The sequence below is a fragment of the Microcaecilia unicolor genome, chromosome 3 (assembly GCF_901765095.1).
Source record: "Microcaecilia unicolor chromosome 3, aMicUni1.1, whole genome shotgun sequence".
Taxonomy (NCBI): domain Eukaryota; kingdom Metazoa; phylum Chordata; class Amphibia; order Gymnophiona; family Siphonopidae; genus Microcaecilia; species Microcaecilia unicolor.
Window position 1 is genome coordinate 244,299,959 of NC_044033.1, and position 27,602 is coordinate 244,327,560.

The window sequence follows — 27,602 nt, forward strand, 5'->3', positions numbered from 1 at the left end:
ATTTCTGACGAGGTGGAACAAATTCAAAATGATGAGAAACAAGATGATGACCTAAGAGACATTTCTTTGATTTTGGAGGATTCTTTATCGGAAGTTAAAAATAGGGCCACACTTTTGATCTCATTCGTATTTGAACAAGACTTTAATGCAATACTAAAATTATACTTTAAAAATGCACATCAAAAATTTTGTGGTCAAAAACTATGGATATTTCCTGATGTGACTAAAATTATTCAGGAAAGGAGAAAAGAATTTCTGAATATGAAAGAAGAAATGAAGAAAATGGGAGCAAGTTTTTTATTAGCATATCCCTGTAAATGTATAGTGAAATTCTTAGGAGTTAAATATGTTTTTTATTCTCCAGAGCAGTTGAGAACATTTATAGATCTGAAGAGGGTGTAAGGGCAAAGATCGGCAAGATTTAAGAGTACGTGGGGTAGGGCGAAGCCTTTTGTTAAATTCTTATTTTTCCTTATTTTGATTTCCCAGATCTTTTTATCCCTCCCCCCCCCCCCCCCTCTAATTGTGGTCTAAGGAAGAGGGCAAAGGGGAAAATGTATGTTTAATTAACTATAAGTGATAATACTGTTATTGTTTTTTTTCTTTGCTCTCTGTGTTACATGTAACAAGTTTATCACTTGTGTAATTATATAAAAGCATAATTAAATAAGAAAAAAGAGGTAGTGTTCTATTGTGAATTAAAAACTGGCTAAAAGATAGAAAACAGAGATTTAGGTTAAATGGTCATTATTCTCAATGGAGAAAGATAGATAGTGGGGTTCCTCAGGGGTCTGTGCTGGGACCGCTGCTTTTTAACATATTTATAGAGATGGGAGTAACTAGTCAGGTAATTAAATCTGCTGACAACACGAAGTTATTCAAAGTTGTTAAACTGCAAGAGGATTGTGAAAAATTACAAGAGGAGACTGGGAGACTGGTCATCCAAATGGCAGATGACGTTTAATGTGAGCAAGTGCAAAGTGATGCATGTGGGAAAGAGGAACCCGAACTATAGCTACGTCATGCACGATTCCACATTAGGAGTCACCGACCAGGAAAGGGATCTACTACTACTACTCAGTGTGCGGTGGCGGCTAAGAAAGCAAATAGAAAGTTAGGTTTTTTGTAAGTTACGTGCTTAGTCCTGCCCATGTCTTACCAATGCTCTGATGCTGTATGAGTTGGTATTTGTAGAATAGCACTTAGGCACCCTGCTAGCAGTAATGCAGGTACATGCATACATACGCACCGAAATGCTAGTATTCTAGACGCTTACATATGTGAGAAATTGCACCTTGTTTCAATTCGTGTAAATGGCTACACCTATTTTTTCTGCACCAATTTTTTAGATATAATTTATAGAATTCAGTCTTTCATGCCTAGTTCTTCCATTCTGAGGGAGTTGCGTTGGATACCTGTAAAATATCACACACTACTTAAACGTCTTCCTTCTAGAAACCTTCATTCTTCTTAGCAGTGCTGTGGTTTATAAAACTTCTATGAGACAGTGTGTGTTTTCAGTATGACAGCTGGAACAGTTTACTTTCGAAGTTGTGGTGTGTGCAACATTATTTTGATTTTTTTTGAAGAAAGATAAAGGCTTGACTATTTCCTTCTACTTATTTTATTTTCAATGATTTTCTGTTATTGTTTCTTTTTATGTGAACTATTACATATGTTTGTTGTAAACCATCTAGAAGTACGTTGATAGGTGTATATTTAATACAATGAAATGAAAAAATCACGACACTTGATGTAGGGTGTCCTGTTTGCTGTTCTAGTCATTCGTCACATTCAAGGATGTTGCTGCTTATTTCTCGGAAGTGGAGTGGAACATTCTGAGAGAATGGCAGAAGGAGCTTTGCAAGAAGGTCATCAAGGAGATTCATGGGATCCTCATGTCACGAGGTAAATATGTCTTCTGTATCATGTACCACACAAGCACATTATGGAATTAGCACTATAAAAATCACAGATACCAGGTATCATGGGCATCTGAAATTTAGAACCTGGCTTCTGATGCCATCCCATCTCCAACAGAAGCCAGTGAAAGAAAATGTTGCTCTGTGCTGTAAGATAAAATGTAAACTTTAAACTAAAAGCTTCTCACAAAACCAGCTGGAGTCTCTCTCTCTTTTCTATGCACAATAGATTTCTTCTAAGAACTATGACTTCTGCATAAGGTGGATAAAAGTGAGATGGTTGATATTGTGGGTCTGGATTTTCAAACTGCATTTGACAAAGTACCTCATGAAAGACTCCAGAGGAAATTGGAGAGTCATGGGATAGGAGGTAGTGTTCTATTGTGGATTAAAAACTGGTTAAAAGATAGAAAACAGAGAGTAGGGTTAAATGGTCAGTATTCTCAGTGGAGAAAGATAGTGGGGTTCCTCAGGGGTCTGTGCTGGGACCGCTGCTTTTTAACATGACCTACAGATGGGAGTAACTAGTGAGGTAATTAAATTTGCTGACGACACAAAGTTATTCAAAGTTGTTAAATCGCAAGAGGATTGCGAAAAATTCCAAGAGGACCTTACGAGACTGGGAGACTGGGCGTCTAAGTGGCAGGTGACGTTTAATGTGAGCAAGTGCAAAGTGATGCATGTGGGAAAGAGGAACCCGAACTATAGCTACGTGATGCAAGGTTCCACATTAGGAGTCACCAACCAGGAAAGGGATCTAGGTGTCGTCGTTGATGATACGTTGATACCCTCTGCTCACTGTTCGGCAGCTGCTAAGAGAGTAAATAGAATGTTAGGTATTATTAGGAAAGGAATGGAAAACAAAAATGAGGATGTTATAATGCCTTTGTATCGTTTCATGGTGCGACTGCATCTCGAATATTGTGTTCAATTCTGGTCACCGTATCTCAAAAAAGATATAGTGGAATTAGAAAAGGTGCAGAGAAGGGCAACAAAAACGATATGAGGAAAGGTTAAAGAGGCTAGGGCTCTTCAGCTTGGAGAAAAGAGGGCTGAGGGGAAATATGATAGAGATCTATAAAATAATGAGTGAAGTGGAACGGGTAGACGTGAATTGCTTGTTTACTCTTTCCAAAAATAATAGGACTAGGAGGCACACAATGAAGCTACAAAATAGTAAATTTAAAACAAATTGAAGAAAATATTTCTTCACTCAACATTTAATTAAACTCTGGAATTCGTTGCCAGAGAATCTGGTTAAAGTAGTTGGCTTAGCAGGGTTTAAAAAAAGGTTTAGATGACTTCCTAAAAGAAAAGTCCATGGGCCATTATTAAGATGGACTTGGGGAAAATCCAGTGCTTATTTCTAGCCTAAGCAGCATAAAATGTATTGTACTTCTTTTGGATCTTGCCAGGTACTTGTAACCTGGATTGGCCACTGCTGGAAACAGGATGCTGGGCTTGATGGACCTTTGGTCTGTCCCAGTATGGTGGAAAAGCTTACGTTCATATGTTAACTGCACACTAGTCAACTATATTTTACAATGTGTAACCTCTCCAAATAGAAACCAGAGGATTGGCACCTCTGATGCCTCTGTCTAGGAAGGCCATGAAGAGAAATGTCTGTGTACCAGAAAATCTCTGTGATATGATCTTAAGTGGTCAGGCCACTGCTGCCTCTTCTCTTCAAGCTTTGTCAGACAAATACACATACCCCAACATATCTGTACACACACCTCCATGCACACATCACACACGGCTCCATCAGAACACAAAACAAATGGAACCTCCCCAGGGATTCTACAAATGCATTTTAAAAGTAATTTTCCTATTTCTTATTGTCAGGTTATTCCATTGTTAACCCTGGTGTTACATTCAAGATAAAAAAGGAAGATGAGAAATCTGAGTGGGAGGGAAACCCCCTTCCAAATGACTCCACCAACAGTAAGTAAATGTTTTGAATTTAATGGGCTTTGTATTTTTAGATCACAGGAGATGAGTCATTAACTTCAAACATTTGGACACTTAAAAATCAGTTTCCTAATTTAATATTATCTGATCCTTGGTGAATCCTTGTAAATGTGTTTTCTCTTCATAGGCCTTCCGATTGTAACATCTGTGTTCTCGCTGAGCATTAAACAAGAGGATGATCTCCCCTTCATGGAAAATCCTGAGCCAAAGATGTCTGAACAGACTCATCCTTCTATAACAAGTAAGTGCAAAAGTCTTCCTGCACATCTTTACTAAGGAATTCAGTGCTGGTGGGATAAAAGGTCATTGTGTCTTATCCCCCTTTTACAAAGCTGTTCTGCAGTGCCGACACAGCCCACTCTTTCCAGTTTCCTCCTTACTATAATGTCGTTTGTCCAGGGATATTGCATTGTATTGGATATACTATAATATAAAGACCCGATTATAGAGCGTTTTCACACACTGTTTCTTAGATATAATGTCATCTGCTTTTTTCAGCAGTGGCTGTTTTCTCCTCAGTCTTTTGGGGAGTTGTTTTTCCATTGTTGTTTTTCCTGACGCGTTGAAGCCAGTGATAGTAACCTCACTGAGGTTTTTGTTATTAGCCATTGTGGGCTTTCCTCAGGGAAGTTTAGGTTTCTGTTTGATTAAATTGCTTTAATGGTCTGTGCAGCACTAACGGATAGGGAACATTCTATGTCAGTCTTTCCAGCAATATTTCTATCTTGACTAGTGTGACAGAACAGTGTGTTTTAAGCCTGTAAACTGCCTAAATTAATTCTGAAGTGCATTTCTCTAGTTTGGCCGGCATGTGGTGTGTGTTTTATGTTAAAGCTGTTATAGAAAAGTGAATGCCCTCTTTTAGTTTCGCTCAGTGAAGAAGTGTATATACAGTACTGTGAGCAGTATACTTTTATAACTTGTTGACTGGGCCCTGATTGGTCCAGCAGCTCATTTCTTTTGAACAGTACTGGGTTTTTCCCCAGTTTCAGCCTGGGAGCTAAGAGAGAGAGAGCTCTTTGCTGAAGCCCTGTAAAAAACAGTTATATTTGTTAACTAGTGAACAGTTTTATGTCCTGATCTCCCCAGGTACTTTCTAGGAATTAAATAAATGTTTAGTTAGTGTTATAATTGATCCATATTTCAGTTACCTGTTATTGCACATTTTTTGTTCATTGTTCAATTTTTAAAGACAATAAATAATTGTTTATTGCCTCTGCATGTCTGGACTGATAAAGAATCCTGGTGGTTTGTGTGTTGGGTCTGTGAGTGCTTTCTGGGAACTGTGGGACCACTGGGAGTGTGGCCCCAGTAACCTAGAAATCACTGGGGATAATTTGAGAGCAAGAGTCTTGCCCAGAGCGGTTATGATCCAGTCAGTTGCAGGAGCATACTAGTGAAGAGCACAAGCGGCAGGTGCAGGAGGATATGAGCAGTGCTGGGGATAGACTCTCTTAAGTGGTCATGGGTAACCCCAGGCGGGTGGTTAGGTGTTTCATGACAACTAGTGGTTTCGTCGCGGGTAACCCCAGGCAGGTGGTTAGGTGTTTCATGACAACTAGTGATTTGCTATCTGGGTAATGTCAGGGCAGTCCCAGAATTTAACTGGGTAGTGGCAATATTAAGTCTGCTACCCAGTTAGCCAATCGAGAAAAGTTAAAACAGCAAAAAAGTTTCATCTTGAATATTGCTGGTCCATGAGTAATTTTGGGGCGCAGCAAAAAGCCTGAATATTCAGCGCTGGTACTCTGCAGATGCCAGCACAAAATACAGGGGGCTCAATTCAGCTCGTGGCATCTGTATTAAGAAGAACTGACCTCCAGAGGTTGAATATTCACCTCTTTGCTTTAAGTTCCCTCTAAAGCGTCTGTGATGTTATTATGACATTGACTCCTGTATCACTCTTTTTTTTTTTCTACCGATTTTATTTTTTTATATTTGTAACTTATTATTTTAATTGGAAACCACTGAGACGCTTTGCAAATTCAGCGGTATATGAAGAATAAATGAACTTACTGGGTGCTGAAGACTTCCCCAGATCTGTCTCATTTAGCAGGGTTTCAGTTGGTGGTGACAGGCAGAATCTGATTTCTGATCTGTAGCAACTAGATGGAGAGTTTCTCACCTCAGTATTAAAATGATCAGGATGTGGGGTAACTTTTTAAGCATATTGTTACTATCTTTGTCCTATAATAGGCTCCCACAATGTCAAGCCTGACATTTTAATCCGATTTGAGCAAGAGGGATTCAAGACTGAGCCTCTGGGATCTGAGGAAAGAGGAAATCTGACCACCACAGGCACATGTGAGGAACTGCATGAAGCAGGTGATATAACCTGGATTAAAACTAGGAATGAGGTGATAGAAACTTTTCCTATAAGAAAGACGCTTCCTATGGATCAAGCACAGTGAGAATGAGGTGTTATAATCATGGTCCCTGCTTCTAACCTTTGCTGTGGGGATTATATGTTTGCTCTATTTTCCTTATTTCTATTTTTCTCCTTTCATTATCAGGTCTACATAACTACATAAGTATTGCCACACACTGGGACAGACCAAAGGTCCATCAAGCCCAGCATCCTGTTTCTAACAGTGGTCAATCCAGGTCACATACCTGGCAAGATCCCGAAAAAGTTCAATACATGTTATGCTGCTTAACCCAGAAATGAGCAGTGGATTTTCCCCAAGTCTATTTAATAATGGTCTATGGACTTTTCCTTTAGGAAGCCGTCCAGACTTTTTTAAACCCCACTAAGGTAACGCCTTTACCACATTTTCTGGCAACGAATTCCAGAGTTTAATTACACATTGAATGAAGAAATATTTTCTCTGATTTGTTTTAAATTTACTACTTTGTAACTTCATCACATGCCCCCCCCTAGTCCTAGTATTTTTGGAAAGAGTAAACAAAATATTCACATCTACCTGTTCCACTCCGTTCATTATTTTATAGACCTCTATCATATCTCCCCTTTGTCGGTTATCTTCTATCCACCCAAAAATAAACCAGATATTCAATGCCAGTCACCGGAAACAGCCTGGCATTGAATATCTGGGTTTAGCGATGACCTTGGGAGATAGCCCGGCAAACTCCCATGGTCTGAACATGGGCCCCATTGTGCACAACACTGTGAATCGGAAAGAAAAGAAAACATGATGAACCCCAGCATAAGAACTTAAGCATTGCTGTACTGGGTCAACAATTTGGAACTCGCTGCCAGTATATATTTGAACAACCACATACTACAAGATTTTTCATCACCATCTTAAAACTTGATTTTTTAAGAAATACCTTTTATAGATAGCTGTATTTTGTTTGTTTTGTTGTGGGGCTTTTGGGGTTTTGTTTTGTTTTTTTGCATTATCAGCTAATGTAATTCTTGGATTTATTGGGTTTCAACCTCTTAAAATTGGAAGCCGCACTGAACTAAATAGGTGTAACAGTAACTGTAACAATAACAAGCCCAGTATCCTGTTTCCAACAGTGGCCAATCAAGGTCACAAGTACCTTGCAAGATCCCAAAACAATAAAACAGATTTTATGCTGCTTATCCTAGAACTAAACAGTGTTTTTTCACAAGTCCACCTTAATAATGGCTTATGGATGTTTCTTTTAGGAAATTATCCAAACCTATTTTAAACCCTGCTAAGCTAACTGCTTTTACCACATTCTCTGGCAGCAAATTCCAGAGTTTAATTACACTTTGAGTGAAGAAATATTTTCTCCAGTTTGTTTTAAATTTACTACTTTGTAGCTTCATTGCATGCCCCCTAGTACTAGTGTTTTTTGAAAGAGTAAACAAGCAATTCACGTCTACCCGTTCCACTCCACTCATTATTTTATAGACCTCTATCTTATCTCCCCTCAGCCATCTTTTCTGCTTTACCCTTTCCTCATAGGGAAGTCATCCCATCCCGTTTATATTTTTTGTAGCCCTTCTCTGTGCTTTTTCTAATTCCGCTATACCTTTTTGGAGATGCGGTGATCAGAATTGCACACACTATTTGCGATGTGGTCACACCATGAAGCAATATTTCCATTCCTTTCTTAATAATTCCTAACATTCTATTTGCTCTCTTAGCCACCACTGCACACTGGGTTTCAACGTATCAGCAATGACACCTAGATCCTTTTCCTGGTTGGTAACTTCTGGAACCTACTCCTCCACTAGCAACATTCCATCTAGAATCTCAAAGAGTAGCAACATTCCAATTAGAATCTCAAATAGTAGCAACATTCTATGTAGACTCTCAAATAGTAGCAACATTCCATGTTCCACTGCACAAACCACTAGGCTACTCCTCCACTAGCAACATTCCATCTAGAATCTCAGAGTAGCAACATTCCATGTTCCACTGCACAAACCACTAGGCCACTCCTCCACTAGCAACATTCCATGTAGAATCTCAAATAACAGCAGCATTCCATGTAGAATCTTAAATAGTAGCCACATTCCATGTAGAATCTCAAATAGTAGCAACATTCTATGTAGAATCTCAAATAACAGCAGCATTCCATGTAGAATCTTAAATAGTAGCCACATTCCATGTAGAATCTCAGATAGTAGCAACATTCTATGTAGAATCTCAAATAGCAACAACATTCCATTTAGAATCTTAAATAGCAGCAGCATTCCATGTTCCACTGCACTAACCACTAGGTTACTCCTCCACTCATAGCATGTAAAGCTATGTTTTAAGCCTCCTAAACTTTGCCAGTACTGCCTTGCGTCACTTAAAGTTTGAGACTAATTATTAGCTTGTATCTGAAGCACATGAAAAATCTGGGGTTCAAGTTCTAACCGTGTTGTAACTGATCCCACGTAATATTGAGCTGCATTATAACAGGTCTATGATGTATAAGATTATCAGGGCTCGCTGAATACTCTTAGTCATGTTTATTTTCTCATCACAGGCTTTCCAGTTGTAACATCACTGAGAATTAAAAAAGAGGAAGATCTTCCCTTCATGGATCATCCTGAATCAGAGACATCTGAACAGACTTACTCTCCTGTAACAGGCAAGAATAAAATACAGTTTTTATTTTATAGATTATTTATATTTATAAAACAGTCTTATGAACTCCAGATAAAAGAATATGAAACATAAATATTATCCAACAAGCACAATATAATAAAGATAATAAAGAAGAGTAAAACCAAGAAAATAAAATTTGAGTAAAATCCATGTAATAGATACTAAAATAAAAATGTTAAAAACATTTGCATCCATTGTCTACCAATGAAGTAAACCCCTGAGCATTCCGCACCTATTTATTCAAACCTTGTAAATATTAAGACCATAATATTTCTTTAAATTGAGACAACCTGTTATGGCCCGATTTTGCACATATGGCCCAATTTAATCGGGATCTCTTCTAAAGTTGGGGCCTGAGATTGTGTTCTGTGAATTTATCCATGGTCCCTTCCAAACCCTCCACTCTGGTGTTCAGGAAGACTTCCTCCATTGAAATGGGCATTTGCACGACTCTGGTTAAGGAGTCTAGGACTACCTCCCAGAAATACTGTATCATTCTACTACTACTACTTATTATAATTTCTATAGCAGTATTATTATTATTATTAGCATTTGTATAGCGCTACCAGACGCACGCAGCACTGAACACTTGACACAGAGAGACAGTCCCTGCTCAATAGAGCTTACAATCTAAAATATTAGACATACAGAGCGCTGTACACTTGAACATGAAGAAACAGTCCCTGCTCGAAAGAACTTACAATCTAATCAGGACAAATAAGGAAATTACTAAGGTGGGAATGATAAAACAGACATGGGTACTGTACAAGTGAGTAGGGGTTAGGAGTTGAGAGCAGCATCAAAAAGGTGGGCTTTTAGCCTAGATTTGAAGACGGCCAGAGACGGAGCTTGACGTACCAGCTCAGGAAGTCTATTCCAGGCATATGGTGCAGCAAGATAAAAGGAACGGAGTCTGGAATTTGCAGTGGAGGAGAAGGGGACAGATAAGAGAGATTTACCCAATGAACAGAGTTCCCAGGGAGGAGTGTAGGGAGAGATAAGAGGCTAGTGTTTTCTCAGTCTTCATCGGCTGGTACAAGTGCAGAACCCACTTTTCTGAACTGTTGTGGAGCAACTAACTGATAGAAGACCAAATTTATCACTATGTAAGATAAGCAAATATTTTTAGATAGCCCTGCAATTTACACACATATTTAGGGATATATCGGTATTAAAATATTGATGCATGCAATGAGTGTGTAACTGAACAATTAGTTTATAGAATTGCCATTTATATGTCTGTAAAATAGACCACAGATAGGAATCCTTAGCCAAATAAATCTCTTTTCAAATAAGCATAAGTTCCTTAGACGTCCTTTTCCATAGTGGTAATATTAAGAATCATGCTCTCATTTTTATCCAACAGATGATGGATTTATGAAAAGGGACCTGCAAAAACATAAAATAACTTACACAGGAGACAAACCATTTAAATGTTCTGAATGTGATAAATGGTTTCAAAGCAAAGTTGCACTGCAACAACATAAAGTGACTCACAGGGGGAAAAAACAATTTAAATGTTCTGAATGTAACAAATGTTTCAGAAGCAAAAGTGAACTGCAAAGACATAAAGTAATTCACACGGGAGACAAACCATTTAAATGTTCTGAATGTGATAAATATTTCAGAAGCAAAGACCATCTACAAATGCATAAAATGATTCACACAGGAAACAAACCATTTAAATGTTCTGAATGTGATAAACGTTTCAATCGGAAAAGCAACTTGCAACGGCATAAAATGACTCACATAGGATACAAACCACTTAAATGTTCTGAATGTGATAAATGGTTCAAAAGCAAAGTTGCTCTGCAAAGGCATGGAGTGACTCACACAGGAGACAAACCATTTAGATGTTCTGAATGTGATAAATGTTTTATAAGCAAAGGTGAGCTGCAACGACATAAAGTGATTCACAATGGGGACAAACCATTTAAATGTTCTGAATGTAATAAATGCTTCAAAAGGAAAGGTGATCTGCGAAAGCATAAAGTGATTCACACAGGAGACAAACCCTTTAAATGTTCTGAATGTGATAAATGTTTCACAAGCAAAGCCTATATACAATTCCATAAAATGACTCACACGGGAGACAAACCATTTAAATGTTCCAAATGTGATAAGTGTTTCAAAAGGAAAGGTGCATTGCAATGGCATGAAGTGACTCACACAGGAGACAAACCATTTAAATGTTCTGAATGTGATAAATGTTTCAAAAGGAAAGGTGATGTGCAACAGCATAAATGGACTCACATGGGAGACAAACCATTTAAATGTTCCAAATGTGATAAATGTTTCAAAAGGAAAGGTGCATTGCAATGGCATGAAGTGACTCACACAGGAGACAAACCATTTAAATGTTCTGAATGTGATAAATGTTTCAAAAGGAAAGGTGACCTGCAACAGCATAAAGTGACTCACACAGGAGACAAACCATTTAAATGTTCCGAATGTGATAAATGGTTCAAAAGGAAAGGTGCACTGCAACGGCATGAAGTGACTCATATGGGAGACAAATCATTTAAATGTTCTGAATGTGATAAATGTTTCAAAAGGAAAGGTGAACTGCAACGGCATAAACGGACTCACATGGGAGACAAACCATTTAAATGTTCTGCATGTCTTAAAAGTTTCAGAAGCAAAGCCTATCTACAAGTGCATAAACTGACTCACACGAGAGACAAACCATTTAAATATTCTGAATACAATAAATGTTTCAAAAGGAAATGTGATCTGCAACAGCATAAAGTGATTCACAAGGGAGATAAACCATTTAAATGTTCTGAATGTGCTAAAAGTTTCAGAAGCAAAGCCTATCTACTAGTGCATAAACTGACTTATACAAGAGACAGATCATTTAAATGTTTTGAATGTGATAAATGTTTCAGTCAGAAAGGCAACCTGCAACTGCATGAAATGACTCACAGAGGATGCCAGAAAACCGGATATAGTGGTAAAAGAGAGAAACACCACAACAGCATTGATTGTAGAGATGTCAGTCCCAAGCAGTTACTTAGTGAGTTTTATGGAGAGAGAGAAGATCCTCAAGTACCAAGAAATGCAAACTGAGACTAAGAAAATGTGGCAGAAAGATACAGAAAAATTTCCCATCATTTTCGGTACCACAGGCTTGATCAAAAAGAACTTCCAAGTGCACCTGGATAAGTTGCCCTACACATGTTACATCTTATGAACGAGTGTTAGCAGTAAATTTGAGAGACCAAGATCATACTCCACATGCCTTGGCTTAGGAGTGTGGTTCATTAATGTCATGGGATGCTTAAAAATAACTCATTTGGGGAAATTGCCCCTGAGAGGAAGCTGTTCACTGCAATAGATGCTGAAAGAATACACGATCAAATAGACTCCAATAACATCTTGGCAGTAGAGCAGAAAGGCAGAAAGAGAGGAGCATATGAAACGAAAGACCAGTTACTGTTGAGTACAGCCAACCAGGGGCATAGCCAGACCTCACCGGGAGGGGGGGGCCAGAGCTCGAGGTGGGGGGGCACTGTTTAGCTGCCTTCCCCAGCCGCTGCCGCCGCCGCCGCCACTATGGACCCCCCCTGCCAACGACCCTCTTGAACCCCCCCTCCCGCCACCAACCCTCCCTCGCAGTCACCACCCGCCCCGCCGCCGCATCAGGTTCCTTGTTTGCTGGAGGGGGTCCCCAAACCCTGCCAGCCGAAGAGTTGCATGTAGCCCCATGCAGGACGTAAGGCGTCAGAAACAGCTGATCACACAACGCCAACTTCGTTGAACGAAGGCGCCGGAGTGTACTCCGGTGCTGAAGAAGGCTCTTCGGCTGGCAGGGTTTGGGGACCCCCTGCCAGCAAACAAGGTACCTGATGCGGCAGCGGGACGGGCGGCGACTGCGGGGGAGGGTTGGTGGCGGGAGGGGGGGTTCAAGAGGGTTGTCGGCAGGGGGGCCAGGGTCAAATCTACGGGGGCCCAGGCCCCACGTAGCTACGCCACTGCAGCCAACATGACCAGTGCTAAGGAAAGCAGAAACCGTAGTATAGTGTGGATTGACTTTAAGAAAGCCTTTGATACTGTTTCACTTTCCTAGATAATAAATTGCCTAAGCAGACCTATCTGAATATTAGATCTCACTGACCTGGTACTAGGACCTACACACACCTCTGCCATTGTACCTCAGTCCTAATTTGCATTATCCACTGCTGCTTTGATACTGAGAAACCACACATACATCTCTACCAATGCCTTACTCCTACCCTTCAGCACTTCTTTCTACTCTGATACTGAGACCTTTACGAGCAGCTTTGTCTGCTCAGTTATGTTCTATTGAAATGGTTCTCCTGTCCCTGGACCTTCAGATATTTTGATGGTATTGCACTTGATTTCAATTTGTGTTTGGTTAAACATGTTTATTATTTTCAGAGGTATTAATGTGTATTTTATTGAATCTTCTTCCATAGGAGCTCTTACATAGTAACAAGGAGGCATATTTTCAAAGCAGTTATATTTACATTGTAACCTATGGAACTTTATAAGCCTAAGTGGTTTGAAAATGAGCCCATAGTAACATAGTAGATGATGGCAGATAAAGACTTGTACGGTCCATCCAGTCTGCCCAACAAGATAAACTCATTACATATGGTATGTGAAACTTCATATGTATACCTGGTCTTGATTTGTTCTTGCCTTTTCAGGGCATAAACCATAGAAGTCTGCCCAGTACTGTCCTTCTAAAATTTCTGAAGTTAACATTGAAGCCCCTGAAAAGCTCCACACCAGCCCATCCAAATCTATTCAGCCACAATCAGGGCACAGACCGTAGAAAGCTGCCCAGCATGGACTTTGTTCTCCAACTGCTGAAGCTGAATCTGTCCAGCCACGATCAGAGCACAGAGTGTAAAAGTTTGCCCAGTACTTGCGTTGCATCCCAATTGCCAGTGCTGTTTTTGAATCTCCACTAAGCTTCTTTGGATCCATTCCTTCTAAACAGGATTTTTTAATTCATTTTTTAATTCCGGTACCATTTTTATCTCCACCACCTTCTGCAGGATGATATTCCAGGTATCTACCATCCTCTCTGTGAAAAAATACTTTCTGACATCATTTCTCAGTGTACTCCTTTTCAACCTCGAATCATGTCCTCTCGTTCTAGCACCTTCCCGTCTCTGGAAAAGGTTTGTTTGTGGATTACTACCTTTCAAATATTTGATTGTCTGAATCATACCCCCCCTGTTTCTCCTTTCCTCCAGGGTATACATGTTCAGGTCAGTAAAAGTCTCTCATCGTATGTCTTGCAACGCAAATCTCATACCATTTTCGTCACTTTTCTTTGTACCGCTTCAAGTCTTTTTACATCCTTAGTAAGATACGCCTCCAAAACTGAACACAATACTCTAAACACAGTAGTCTAAGTGGGATCTCACCAATGACTTGTAGAGGGACATCAACACCTCCTTTCTTCTACTGATTAAACCCCTCTCTATGCAACCTAGCATCCTTCTGGCCATAGCCACCGTCTTGTCGCATTGTTTCTTCACCTTCAGATCCTTGGACACCATCACCCCAAGGTCCCTCTCCTGACCTGAGCTTACCTATCTCCCCCCCCCCCCCCCCCCTATCTGGTATATCTCTTTTGGATTTCTACACCCCAAGTGCATCACTCTGCAGTTCTTGGCATTAAATTTTAACTTCGAGACCCTTGACCATTCTTCTAACATTTGGAGATCTCTTATCTTGGTTTCTATTCCTTCCAGGGTATCCACTTTATTGGCTATCTTCGTGTCATCCGCAAAAAGGCAAACTTTTCCTTCTAATCCTTCAGTAATGTATCTCACAAATATATTAAACAGAATAGGCCCTAGCACCAACCCCTGAGGCACTCCACTACTCACCTTCTTTTCCTCCAAGCGGATTCCATTTACTACTACCCTCTCTCACCTGTTGGTCAACCAGTTTCCTATCCAGTTCACCACTTTGGGTCCTGAGTTCAGCCCTCTCATCTTATTCATGAGTCTTCTGTGAAGGACCGTATCAAAGGCTTTGCTGAAATCCAAGTAGATTACATCTAGCGCACATCCTTCATCCACTTTTTTGGTCACCCAGTCGAAGAAGTCACCATGTTGCCTCGCATTCTGTAATCCATTGGCTTCTAGAAAGTCAACAATCATTTCCTTCAGTAGTGACTCCATTATTTTTCCTACTACCGACATGAGGCTTACCAGCCTGTAGTTTCCTACTTCTTCCTTGTCTCTGCTTTTGTGAAGAGGGATCACATCAGCTCACCTCCAGTCCCGAGGAACTTCTCCCATCTCTAAAGATCTATTAAATAAATCCTTAAGAGGTCCCGCCAGTATCCTGGGATGTATCCCATCCAGCCCCATAGCTTTGTCCACTTTCAGATTCTCAAGCTATTTACAAACACTTTCTTCCATGAATGATGCAATATCTACTCCATTCCCAGATATTCCCTCGGCAGCCGACCACAGTCCTTCAGGATTTTTTTCTGTGAACACCAAAGAGAAGTATTTGTTTAGCACAGTCACTCTTGCCTCAATTCCTGGATATATCCCACAATCAATTTAATTATATGAAATTTTATTTAAAAACTGGCCTCTTTTATCTAGGCTAGCTCTCATTCGCTCTTTTCGTTTCCACCCTGTGGTCCATCCTGTGTTTACTGAAAGGTCTTAACTGCTTGCCAACTATCCTGTGGTGATGACATCTCATGTTTGCCTATTACACACCTTTTTGTCTGGGGGGGGAGGGGTGGTTGAGCACCAGACTTCATTTGCATCTCCTCCAGCAGAAATACCAGCTGCTGAATGGGTAAGAGATGGTTCCTGTGTACAGTTTTTCACAAACTCTCTCCCTACTACTACTTAACATTTCTAAAGCGCTACTAGGCTTAAGCAGAGCTGTACAGTTTAACAGATAAGGACAGTCCCTGCTCGAGGAGCTTACAATCTCCCTACTCTGGTCTGCTTCCGTACCCAGGCAAATTACTCAGCTTTTCTTCTATAACATAGGGAGCGTACCTCTGCCTGTTAGCAATTTTATGTTACCCTGCTAATCCCCAGTTCTCTAAGAGAACTCAGTCTCCTTTCATCAAATCATTCTGCCTTACTCTCTGTTCACACCTGTGCTTGTTTAGCTGGCTCAGTTTATTTACAAGGTACATTCCGCATTCTGCATTGTTTAACTTTCTGACATACCCATAAAGTCTGAACTAACATCCCATCTGTGGCAACCCCAAAACACAGATCAATGGGCAACTGGGCCTCTCACCCAAATATCAAAAAATAGGGTGAAAACCCTGTAACATCTTTATAGGTGCAAGTATAAGCATGTACCAGATGGTTTACCTCAGGGGCGTAGCTAGGTGGGGCCACGGGGGCATGGGCCCCCACAGATTTAGCCCTGGCCCCTGCTTTCACCCCCGCTGCCGCCAACCCTCCCCCGCTGCCGCCATCAGGTACCTTTGCTGGCGGGGTCCCCAATCCCCGCCAGCCGAAGTCCTCTTCAGTGTTGGTCTCCGGCACGTTGCTGATCTGGATTCTGTTTCTGTGAGTCCTGACGTCCTGTTGGGGACCCCTGCTAGCAAAGGTACCTGGCGGTGGCGGGGGACGATTTGCGGCAGGGGGTCGAAAGAGACGGGGGAGGGGCAGCAGCTCCGGGGGAGGTCAAAAGTGGCGGGGGGGGGGGGGGGGGGTCGGCAGTGCCGGGGGGAGCTAAAATGTGCCCCCTCACCTCGGGCTCTGGACCCCCTCCCGCCGAAGTCTGGCTACGCCCCTTTACCTACTGACTCCAGTTTCTCTTTTGAACTGGATTTAAAGTACCAAATATATTCAAAAGTGTTCTGTTAAACCTCTCTGGCTTTGGATATCCATGAGGATGATAGGGAGAAGTGTGAGACTTCTCCTAATCCTAGCCACTTCTAACATTTCCTTAATGAGACTATTTTCAAAATCACCTCATCAGAACGTATGCAGGCTGGGAGTCCATAGTTCACAATTTTTTCCCACAGGACCTTAGCAACAGTCTCTGTCCTCTGATCCTGAGTAGGATATGCCTGTGCATATCTACTGAAATGATCTGTTACCACCAGGGCCACCGAGAGACTAAGCTGGGCCCGGGGCAAGGCCTCCCCCCCCCCCCCCCCCCCCCCCACCGACGCCACTGCAGTCCCCGGTCTCACCTGCCTGCCCTCAGTTCCCCCCACCGACGCCACTGCAGTCCCCGGTCTCACCTGCCTGCCCTCAGTTTCGTCCACCACCGGGCCCCCTGCATTAAAATTGGCAGCGCCTCAGCTCCGTTTGGAAAGACAGATCACCTCCCTTCAGGCCTTCCCTCACTGTGTCCCGCCTTCATCTGATGTAACTTCCAGTTTCCGCGAGGGTGGGACACAGGGAGGGCCCGAAGGAAGGTGATCTGCCTTGCCAAACGGAGCTGAGGCGCTGCCGATTTTAATGCAGGGGGCCCGGTGGTGGACGAAGCCGAGGGCAGGCAGGTGAGACCGGGGACTGCAGCACCAGTGGCCTGACCCCAGCGTCGGGCCCCTCTCGGCGGCCCTGGTAATTTTGTCCCCCCCTGCCCCACCCCCTCTCGGCGGCCCTGGTTACCACTAGAATGTGCTCTTTACACTGAGAATCCATTTCAAGTGTCAAAAAATCTGTACACGCTAAGGGCTTGTTACGAGGTTTCTAGAACACTGCCCCTCACCCATAAGTACATAAGAATTGCCATACTGGGAAAGACCAAAGGTCCATCAAGCCCAGCATCCTGTTTCCAACAGTGGCCAATCCAGGTCACAAATACCTGGCAATATCCCAAGTACAAAACATTTTATACTGCTTATCCCAGAAATAGTGGATTTTCCCCAAGTCCATTTAATAATGGTCTATGGGCATTTCCTTTAGGAAGGCGTCCAAACCTTTTTTAAACTCAACTAAGCTAACCACATTTACCACATTCTCTGGCAATGAATTCCAGAGTTTAATTACATGTTGAGTGAAGGAAAATTTTCTCCGATTCGTTTTAAATTTACTACATTGTAGCTTCATTGCATGCCCCCCTAGTCCTAGTATTTTTGGAAAGCATAAACAGACACTTCACATCTACCCATTCAACCCCACTCATTATTTTATAGACATCTATCATATCTCCCCTCAGCCGCCTTTTCTCCAAGCTGAAGAGCCCTAGCCGCTTTAGCCTTTCCTCATAGGGAAGTCATCCCATCCCCTTTATCATTTTTGCTGCCCTTCTCTGCACCTTTTCTAATTCCACTATATCTTTTTTGAGATGCGGCGACCAGAATTGAACACAATATTCGAGGTGCGGTCGACCCATGGAGCGATACAAAGGCATTATAACATCCTCATTTTTGTTTTCCATTCCTTTCCTAGTAATACCTAACATTCTATTTGCTTTCTTAGCCGCAGCAGCACACTGAGCAGAAGGTTTCAACGTATCATACTACTACCATTTATCATTTCTATAGCGCTACTAGACGTACGCAGCGCTGTACGCTTGAACATGAAGAGACAGTCCCTGCTCGACAGAGCTTACAATCTAATTAGGACAGACAAACAGGACAGATAAGACCCGTGGTAGGGAAGGCCAAGGCTCCGAGACAGACCGCTGCAATCGCCGAAGCGCCGCCCCTGCACCGATCAAGGGAGCAGAAGCGATGCTAGCCCTGAACTAAGTTGGGGGAGGAGGAGAAACCACTTCAAAGAAGGACCTCTCATCCTCTGCTGCTGCCTGGCCAGATCCAATGCATCTGGCCGGCCCCAACAGTATTCTCGGGGTGAAAGATGGCCGCCCATCTCGTTTCAAGAATACGATCGGCCCCGCCCCTTCGCGGCACCGTCCTTGGAGATGGGCGCCCTTAGAAATGGCTGGCCCTGTTCGAAAATGCCCCTCCATGCCTCTCCAGCTGCAAGTGTAGCCAGCCTCCACATCATCAACGATGACACCTAGGTCCCTTTCTTGGTCTGTGACTCCTAACATGGAACCTTGCATTACGTAACTATAATTCGGGTTCCTCTTTCCCACATGCATCACTTTGCACTTGCTCACATTAAATGTCATCTGCCATTTAGACGCCCAGTCTCGAAGGTCCTCTTGTAATTTTTCACAATCCTCCCGTGATTTAACCACTTTGAATAACTTTGTGTTGTCAGCTACTTTAATTATCTCACTAGTTACTCCCATCTCTAGGTCATTTATAAATATGTTAAAAAGCAGCGGTCACAACACAGACCCCTGAGGAACCCCACTAACTACCCTTCTCCATTGAGAATACTGACCATTTAACCCTACTCTTTTGTTTTCTATCTTTTAACCAGTTTTTAACCCACAATAAAGAAAAATACAATAAAGAAAATATTCCACTCAATGTGGAAACTCAAAAGAGTAAAACCTTTCTTCCCAAGAGAAATATTCCGCAGCCTGGTACAATCAATGGTGCTAAGCCACCTAGATTACTGTAATGCCATCTACGCCGGTTGCAAAGAACAAATCATTAAGAAACTCCAAACTGCCCAAAACACAGCAGCCAAACTCATATTTGGAAAAGCGAAATACGAAAGCGCTAAACCCCTAAGAGAAAAACTGCACTTGATCCCACTAAAAGAACGAATTGCGTTCAAAATCTGTACCCTGGCCCATAAAATCATTCACGGTGAGGCACCGGCATATATGTCAGACCTCATAGACTTACCAACCAGGAACGCAAAAAGGTCAGCACGCACATTCCTGAATCTCCACTACCTCAGTTGCAAAGGAATTAAATATAAATCAACATATGCATCCGGCTTTTCCTACATTAGCATGCAACTATGGAATGCATTACAAAATGCCTTAAAAACAACGCACGATCTAACAATCTCCCGAAAATTACTAAAAACCAACCTGTTCAAAAAGGCATACCACAATGATCCATCCTAAATACCAGACAACAACACTCTTCCAGAATTAGACAAAACCGAACTCTTTACACCTGAGTGTTTCAATAACTCTGTCACTAATGAACGCTAATACACCACCACCTTATTCTCACGCCGAAATGAACTGATTATCTAATTTAATTTATGATTTACGCTACCATCTATGTACTTAATGCAATACCACTTTGTATTCCTCATACCGGAAATGGCGATCACCACTACGGCATACTGTAAGCCACATTGAGCCTGCAAAAAGTGGGATACAAGTGCAATAAATAAATAGAACACTGCCTCCTATCCCATGACTCTCCAATTTTCTCTGGAGTCTTTTATGAGGTACTTTGTCAAACACCTTTTGAACATCCAGATACACAATATCAACCGGCTCACCTTTATCCACATGTTTGTTCACCCCTTCAAAGAAATGTAGTAGATTGGTGAGGCAAGATGTACCTTCACTAAATCCATGTTGACTTTGTCTCATTAATCCATGCTTTTGAATATGCTCTGTAATTTTGTTCTTAATAATAGTCTCTACCATTTTGCCTGGCACCGACGTCAGACTCACCAGTTCCAGGGCCGGCCCCCCTCCTTCCAAGTTCCAGGGTCCCTCTGAGTTCCAGGGCCCCCTCCCTCCCTCCCTTCGAGTTCTGGGCCCCCTCCTTTCCTCCGAGTTCCAGGGCCAGCCCCCGTCCCTCAGAGTTCCAGGGTCCCTCCGAGTTCCAGGGACCCCTCCCTCCCTCCCTTTGAGTTCCGGGCCCCCTCCCTCTGACTTTTAAAAGTCATCTTACCTCGTCGGGGTTACGGCAGCAGCAGCAGTGAAAAGTGTGCAGGCTCGGTGCTTCAGCCTTCCTTTCTCTCAGCTCTGGTTCCGCCCTCATTTCCTGTTTCCGCAAGGGCGGGACCAGAGCTGAGAGAAGGGAAGGCTAAAGCGCCGAGCCTGCACACTTTTCACTGCTGCTGCCGCTGTAACCCTGATGAGGTAAGATGACTTTTAAAAATCGGAGGGAGGGGGCCCGGAACTCGAAGGGCGGGAGGGAGGAAGGGACTTTTAAAATTCTGAGCTGGCGAAGGGAACTTCCGGTGGGTGAAATATTGGGGGTGCTCGAGCATCCACGGAGTCGGCGCCTATGACTAACAATAGCTCCGCAAGCTCATTTTTCAGTTCTGTCAGTACTCTGAGATGAATGCCACCTGGTCCAGGAGATTTGCTACTCTTCAGTTTGTAGAACTGCCCCATTACATCCTCCAGGTTTACAGAGAATACATTAAGTTTCTCCGACTCGTCAGCTTCTGTTTCAAATACCATTTCTGGCACCGGTATCCCACCCAAATCTTCTTAAGCAAAGTCCCTCTCTAACTAGCCTGGACCACCTTAAGAGCACTGATTCCACCCTGGGAGGAAGTGAGCCAGACCTGGTTGTTTAAAAGACAGGTCCAGGCTGAGGTTAAGGAGGCCCAGGGAAGGAAGAACGAAAGCACAAATCTATGCCTTTACTGAATGTGTTTAGGTGCCGTGACCTGGCTAAGGTAAGCCAACTCTGTTTCTTGTTAAGACTTGCAAGCCTGGCTGAGGTCCGGCTGGAGCTAGGCCTGCTTCTCAGAAGACCTGAGAACCTACGGGCTGTGTTTGGGGTGGGGCAGCCCCACCAGCCACAGACTGCTTGGCTGGCAAGCCAGATGCCTACTCCAGACTGTTACTAAATAAGAGAAAATGTTGCATCTGAGGTTCCTGGCCTGAGGTAACAGGTGTCAGAGCTCAGGAGAATAAAAATATTTCATTTCACCTTTAAATACCTTGTCTGGCTGAGTTATTCCAGGGCCACCCCATAACCCTCACCCGGGATCTCACAGGGTCAAATTCAATAAAAAGCGCTGAAACTTCAGTGCTGAATCTGTGCAGGACATGCACACCAGGACTTCCACCACTTGAAAGCTGGCGCAATGCCTGACACATAAGTTTGGCATGCATCCGCAGTATTCTTTAATACTGTGTGCAATTTTCTGGAATGTCCCTGACCTGACCATGCCCCCCCCCCCCCCCCCCCCACGAGAATGCACCCTTTGCAGTTATGGACGGATGTACTTACACACTATTCTCTAACTAGGTGTGTAAATGCATTTCCACATCAATCTGCCATTCCTGCCCCATTTTGGTGTGTTTCAAGTGTTAGAATTCTTTTCTGTACCAAACATTTGGTGTGGAATTAGCGCTTAACTTTCAGCACCATATATAGTATTCCCTAGTAAATACTCAGGACTCTAGCTGGTGATTTTCACCAGAGTCTTTATACAGCTGGGACACTGTTTGCAATACCTTTCAACATCTCAGGCCTGGTTGGCCCAATAAAATCTGTCTCTTACCAGTTGTTGAAGTCTATGGTGTTTATTTTTGAAGCATATGGATGTCCATGTGGTTGAAACGTCCAAATCCCGATTTTGCAAAGGCAGAAAAGGGATGTTCAATACTGCAGTACGTCTAAATAGCAAGGAAGCGTGTTGTGGGCAGCAGGGGCGTAGCCAGACTTTGGCGGGAGGGGGGTCCAGAGCCCGAGGTGAGGGGGCACATTTTAGGCCCCCTGGTGCCGCCGACCCCCCCCTGCCACTTTTTACCCCCCCCAGGCGCCGCCGCCCCTTCCCTTTCGACCCCCTCCTGCCGCCGCCAATGCTCCCCCGCCACCGCCAGGTACCTTTACTGGCAGGGGTCCCCAGCCCCCACCAGCCGAAGTCCCCTTCAATGCCGGTCTCCGAGTCTGGCACGTTCGCTGATCTAGATTCTGTTTCTGCGAGTCCTGACGTCCTGCACGTTCCTTCGTGCAGGACATCAGGACTCACAGAAACAGAATCCAGATCAGGAAGGCGCTGGAGACCGGCGCTGAAGAGGACTTCAGCTGGTGGGGGTTGGGGACCCCCACCAGCAAAAAGTTACCTGACGGCGGCGGGAGGGGGGAATTGAATGTGGTGGGGGAGGGTTGGCGGCGGGGGGGGGGGTGAAAGCAGGGGGGCCAGGGCTAAATCTGCAGGGGCCCATGCCCCCGTGGCCCCACCTAGCTACGCCCCTGGTGGGCAGGACTAGTAAAAACCCAAAATCAGGACGTCCAGCAGCGATTACCAAAGGGGAAGAAACATTGAAGTCTAAAAAGAAGAATGTCCTTGTTTAGACCTGTTTCAGGAACATCCAGAATACAAAAAGGTGCTCTGGCCACTGGAGGGATTAAGGTATGACACTCCCTTAATGCCTCAGTAGTTGCTGTTCCCCTCCCTCTCCCATGAAAGTGAAAAAGAAAGGGGATGCCAGGGTCCACGACAGCTTCAGGTATTATGGGTATTCTAACAAAGCAAGAAGTAAGTCTGAGGCGTAGCCTAGTGGTTAGTGCAATGGGCTGTAAACCAAAGGATCCAAGTTCAAATCCCACTTTAATTCTTTTATTTATTTATGTTTTATTGTGAACAGAAAAATACTTACTGTACCTAAATATATAAGCTACGTGCAAGCCGGAAATCTATTGAAGTAGTGCTCAGTCAAGTACAGTAGGATTTGAACCTGGATTCCTTGGGTCCACTATACGAACTGCTAGGCTACTCCTCTGCTCTGCATGGAGGTCTGTGTGGCTAGGGTTACCATATTTGCTTCCCCCCCCCCAAAAAAAAGAGGACACATGCCCCACCCACGCCACACCCTACCCCCTGTCACATACCGCCCCCACCCCTTTCACACAACACCTGCCCCCCATCACACCCCCCCAAAGGTGTCCTATCCTCCCCTTCCTTACCTTACTGTACTGCCCTGGTGATCTAGTGACCTCTTCGGGGCAGGAAAGAACCCCTATTTCCTGCCTGGAGCACCTGCATACTGCTTCTCGCTGACTCCGGTCCCGGCGCTGATTCAAAATGGCTGCCGAGAGTAACCTTGCAAGACTTCTGCAGAAGTCTTGCGAGGCCACTTCAACTCTCGGCGGCCATTTTGAAAGAGGCCATGTCCGGGTAAAACCGGACATAAGTTAACCCTGTGTGTGGCCATTTTCTAAGAATGCTGCCACACAGAAGTCCATGTACTTTGTTTTTCCCTGTTCATAATTTGGACGTTCCAGTTTGTAAAATGGCTGTTCAGACTGGGCGTCCCCAGCACATGGATGTCCATCTCACATATTTCCGAACAGGAAATCTCTATGTATTTCCTGTTGGAAAAAAAAAATGTGAGGTGGACATCCATTTGAACCGTTCTGACATGGACATCTTTATTCTGATGTGGATGTCCTTTCAAAAATGCCCTTCTGCGTGGCCCCAGGTGTCCCGTGTCATCAAGGAGAGATTGCTGTACCATTTCTTGAAATTCTTGTGGTAAATGCAGTTGTTGAGAATGGCCTGAGTTGCTATCTCTCCTTTCTCTGTACAATACCTGTTTTCTCACAAACTGACCGATTCCAACTCCCCAATCAGCAATTGGGTATCTGGGTGGCTAAGTATGACTGTCTGAGGCCCCATACCTCTGTCTTTTGATCTGAACACCTCTCCCATGATGGGGCCAACCTGCTGGGCTTGAAGAATGTCAACACAACAAGCAATAAAATATTTGAATAGACATAAGGTTTAAGGAATTCGTTGCCAGTGAATGTGGTAAAGGCACTTAGCTTAGCGGAGTTTTTAAAATGTTTGGACAGCTTCCTAAAGAAAAAGTCCATAGACCATTATTAAATGGACTTGGGGAAAATCCACTATTTCTGGGATAAGCAGTATAGAATGTTTTGTACTTTTTTGGGATCTTGCCAGGTATTTATGACTTGGATTGGCCACTGTTGGAAACAGGATGCTGGGGTTGACGGACCTTTGGTCTTTCTCAGTATTTCAATACTTATGTAAGCAAAAGTGGAACACATAGTTAAGATAGAGTAATAGGAGTTAGAAAATTAGGGGACTAATTTAAAGAAAATTGCATGTGGAAAAATCTCAGGGCTGGTGTGGATAAGAAAGTCGTGTGTGTGTGTGTGTTCCCTCTAAGCTGAGCAGGCTTCTTCTACCTACAACTTCAGCGGAAGGGGGGTTCATAGCCTGAGAGGAGGGGGCACATTTTAGCCCCCCCCCCGCTGCTGCCGCCACCAACTTTGACGACCCCCCCCCCTGCCGACAACCCTCTCAACCCCCCCTCCCGCCGACAACACTGCCCTGCTGCCATGGGCTACCTTTGTTGGTGGGGGACCCCAATCGCCGCCATCCAAGGTCCGACTCCTCTTCTTCCCGTGAAGGCTTTGTTCTGTTTCTGACGTCCTGCACATTGTACGTGCAAGACGTCAGACTCACAGAAACAGAACGAAGCCTTTGCGGGAAGGAGTCGGACCTCGGATGGCGGGGATTGGGGTCCCTCGCCAGCAAAGGTAGCCCACGGCGATGACGGCGGTGGCGGGGGTCGTCGGCAAGAGGGGGTTCAAGAGGGTCATCAGTAGGGGGGTCCAGGTTCAAATCTATGGGGGCCCAGGCCCCCTGGCACCACGTAGCTACGCCGCTGCAGTCCTACCAGTAGGTTGTACTATGTAAGCCACATTGAGCCTGCAAGTAGGTGGGAAAATGTGGGATACAAAGACCGTTTCCTTGTCTGTGCTCACCTCGCCCTCTGGTGGCCAGACCTGGTGGCTGCAATGGACTGTCTGTTTATTGTCACCCATTCCAGACTTCAGTCCAGATCTTCCGGGCTGCCAGAATTGCTTTCTTTGTTTGTACCTGAACAGCACCCGTAGTTGCCTTGTGATTGCTGCAGCTGAGCTTTAGCAGCTGTTTGGCTTTATTAATCACCTAGAAACTTCTGTGTTTGCTTTTGCATCGTCTAAGGTCCCTGGTATATGGGTGTGCTCTGTGCACTTCTGCCTAGTCCAGTTTTATTCTGAGTTCTTGCCTGGTTTTTGTTTGTTTGGGTGTAGTTAGCTTTGGTTTTATTATTTAGTTCCTAGTCTTGTTTCTGGTCTGCATTTCCTTGTCTTGTGTCTGTGTTCTTTATTAGTGGCTGCTTGGCAGCTTTTAGTCCTGACTCCCTCCTGTCTGTGTTTCTGCCTTAGTGGCTGCCTGGTAGCTTGTAGTCTTGACACTGTTGTGTGTTTCCTGCTGGTATCCAGTTCCTGCCCAGTCCGGTAAGTCCTGCCGGCCGCCTGCACCCAGGGGCTCAACTCCTGGGGAAGGGTGGTCAAGTGCAGGTGAAGCCTTGCTCCAGTCCTGTGTTCCAGTCCAAGTGTTCTTGTCCAGTGTGTCAGCCCTGTGCTAGTTGGGGTGGTTTTGCCTGCCACTGCCGCCCCTTGGCAGCGGCCCAAGGGCTCACAAACCTAGTTGTTGCTTTGAAACCCTGACAACAAATAAATAAATATTTTCAATACTGAAGTACAGGCAAGCTCTGCAGGACTCCAGGGAACCTGCCTGTCTCTGGCAATTGAAAACACAATATTGAAACATCGCCCCCCACTGGCAGCAATGCAGTTGGAGGACTTCCACTCAGCTTAGAAGGCACAGTCTCAACAAGTCCCATTAACAGTTTGGGAGAAGAGCCAAGCTTTAACCTACTTCCTGAAGCAGAGACAGTCTTGCGTTGCGCGAAGCCTTTCAAGAACTGCATTCCAGAGTACGGGGGTTATTCCAGAGAAGACATGTTGGAGGATGTCGCATCGTATTCACAGTTCAAATTTACTTGGCATACCACAAATAAAATAGTTATCTAAGCAGTGTACAAATGATCTAGATTGCACCTTGTGAGTTCTTTTGTATTTTCAGATGACAAATGTGGATACACTACAAACTCACACATTCATCCAGGAAATAGGATAGGATAGATACCTTTAATATGGTGCCTACAAAATAATCAGCTCACACAGCTTTTGGTTACAAATGGACAGTATTCATGGCAGTCTCTAACCTCCCATATAGAGGGAGGGGGGCAATAAAGGGTCTGGTCTGCAGAGACTGCAAATTATTTCTCCATAGTGCACAGAGATCAGAGCAAAACGCCAGCAGCTGAAGAAGAGATTTAATTTACATAGACATCATATGAAAAATGCCAGTGCCAACCAGGATGTTACTTCTGTGGGACAGCACTTTAGAGTGGAGGAGTGGCCTAGTGGTTAGGGTGGTGGACTTTGGTCCTGGGGAACTGAGTTCAATTCCCACTTCAGGCACAGGGAGCTCCTTGTGACTCAGGGCAAGTCACTTAACCCTCTATTGCCCCATGTAAGCCACATTGAGCCTGCCATGAGTGGGAAAGCACAGGGTACAAATGTAACAACCCCCCCCCCCCCCCCCGCCCCCCAGAACACTGTACTAATGATTTAATGGTAAGAATACTTAAGGGAAACTTTAAAACAATACAGGAACGCAAGACCTTTGAAGTCAAAATTATTAAATATTTTGACACCCACCAGATAGGACTTAACAAAGATCTGAGTTGTAATTTCTACCCCATTATAAACCATGAAATTCCACTGATCTGTCACCCTCTGATCATCATGCCTGTCTCCCTTTCCCTCATCCTCTCAGTTTCTCACCTAACCCACCACTCCCTCATCCTTTCAGACTGTCACTGAAATACTTTGATGTTTCATTTACATATGCTGTTACTTATCAAAATGTGCTTATTTCTGATCTGAGGAAGAAGGGCTACCTTCAAAAGCTAATCAAAAAATGTATTAAGTTAGTCCAATAAAAAAAGGTATCATCTTATTTTCTTTGTTTTATTTTGTTCTATTAATATTGATTGCCTTTAGAGGTGGACTAAC

At 43.7% G+C, this 27,602-nt stretch overlaps 1 protein-coding gene and 1 long non-coding RNA gene across 2 annotated transcripts in view; both read right to left on the reverse strand.

Annotated features, from left to right (window-relative positions):
* LOC115466435 overlaps positions 1 to 10,313 on the reverse strand; it is a 478,102-nt gene extending 467,789 nt beyond the window's left edge. The window contains exons 1-2 of the long non-coding RNA XR_003941552.1: positions 10,294 to 10,313; positions 3,342 to 3,348 (exon numbers count right to left, since the gene is read on the reverse strand). This is a non-coding gene — a long non-coding RNA (uncharacterized LOC115466435). The remainder of the gene's footprint in view (positions 1 to 3,341; positions 3,349 to 10,293) is intronic.
* LOC115464537 (zinc finger protein 845-like) overlaps positions 1 to 27,602 on the reverse strand; it is a 924,208-nt gene that overhangs the window by 745,570 nt on the left and 151,036 nt on the right. The window lies entirely within an intron of this gene.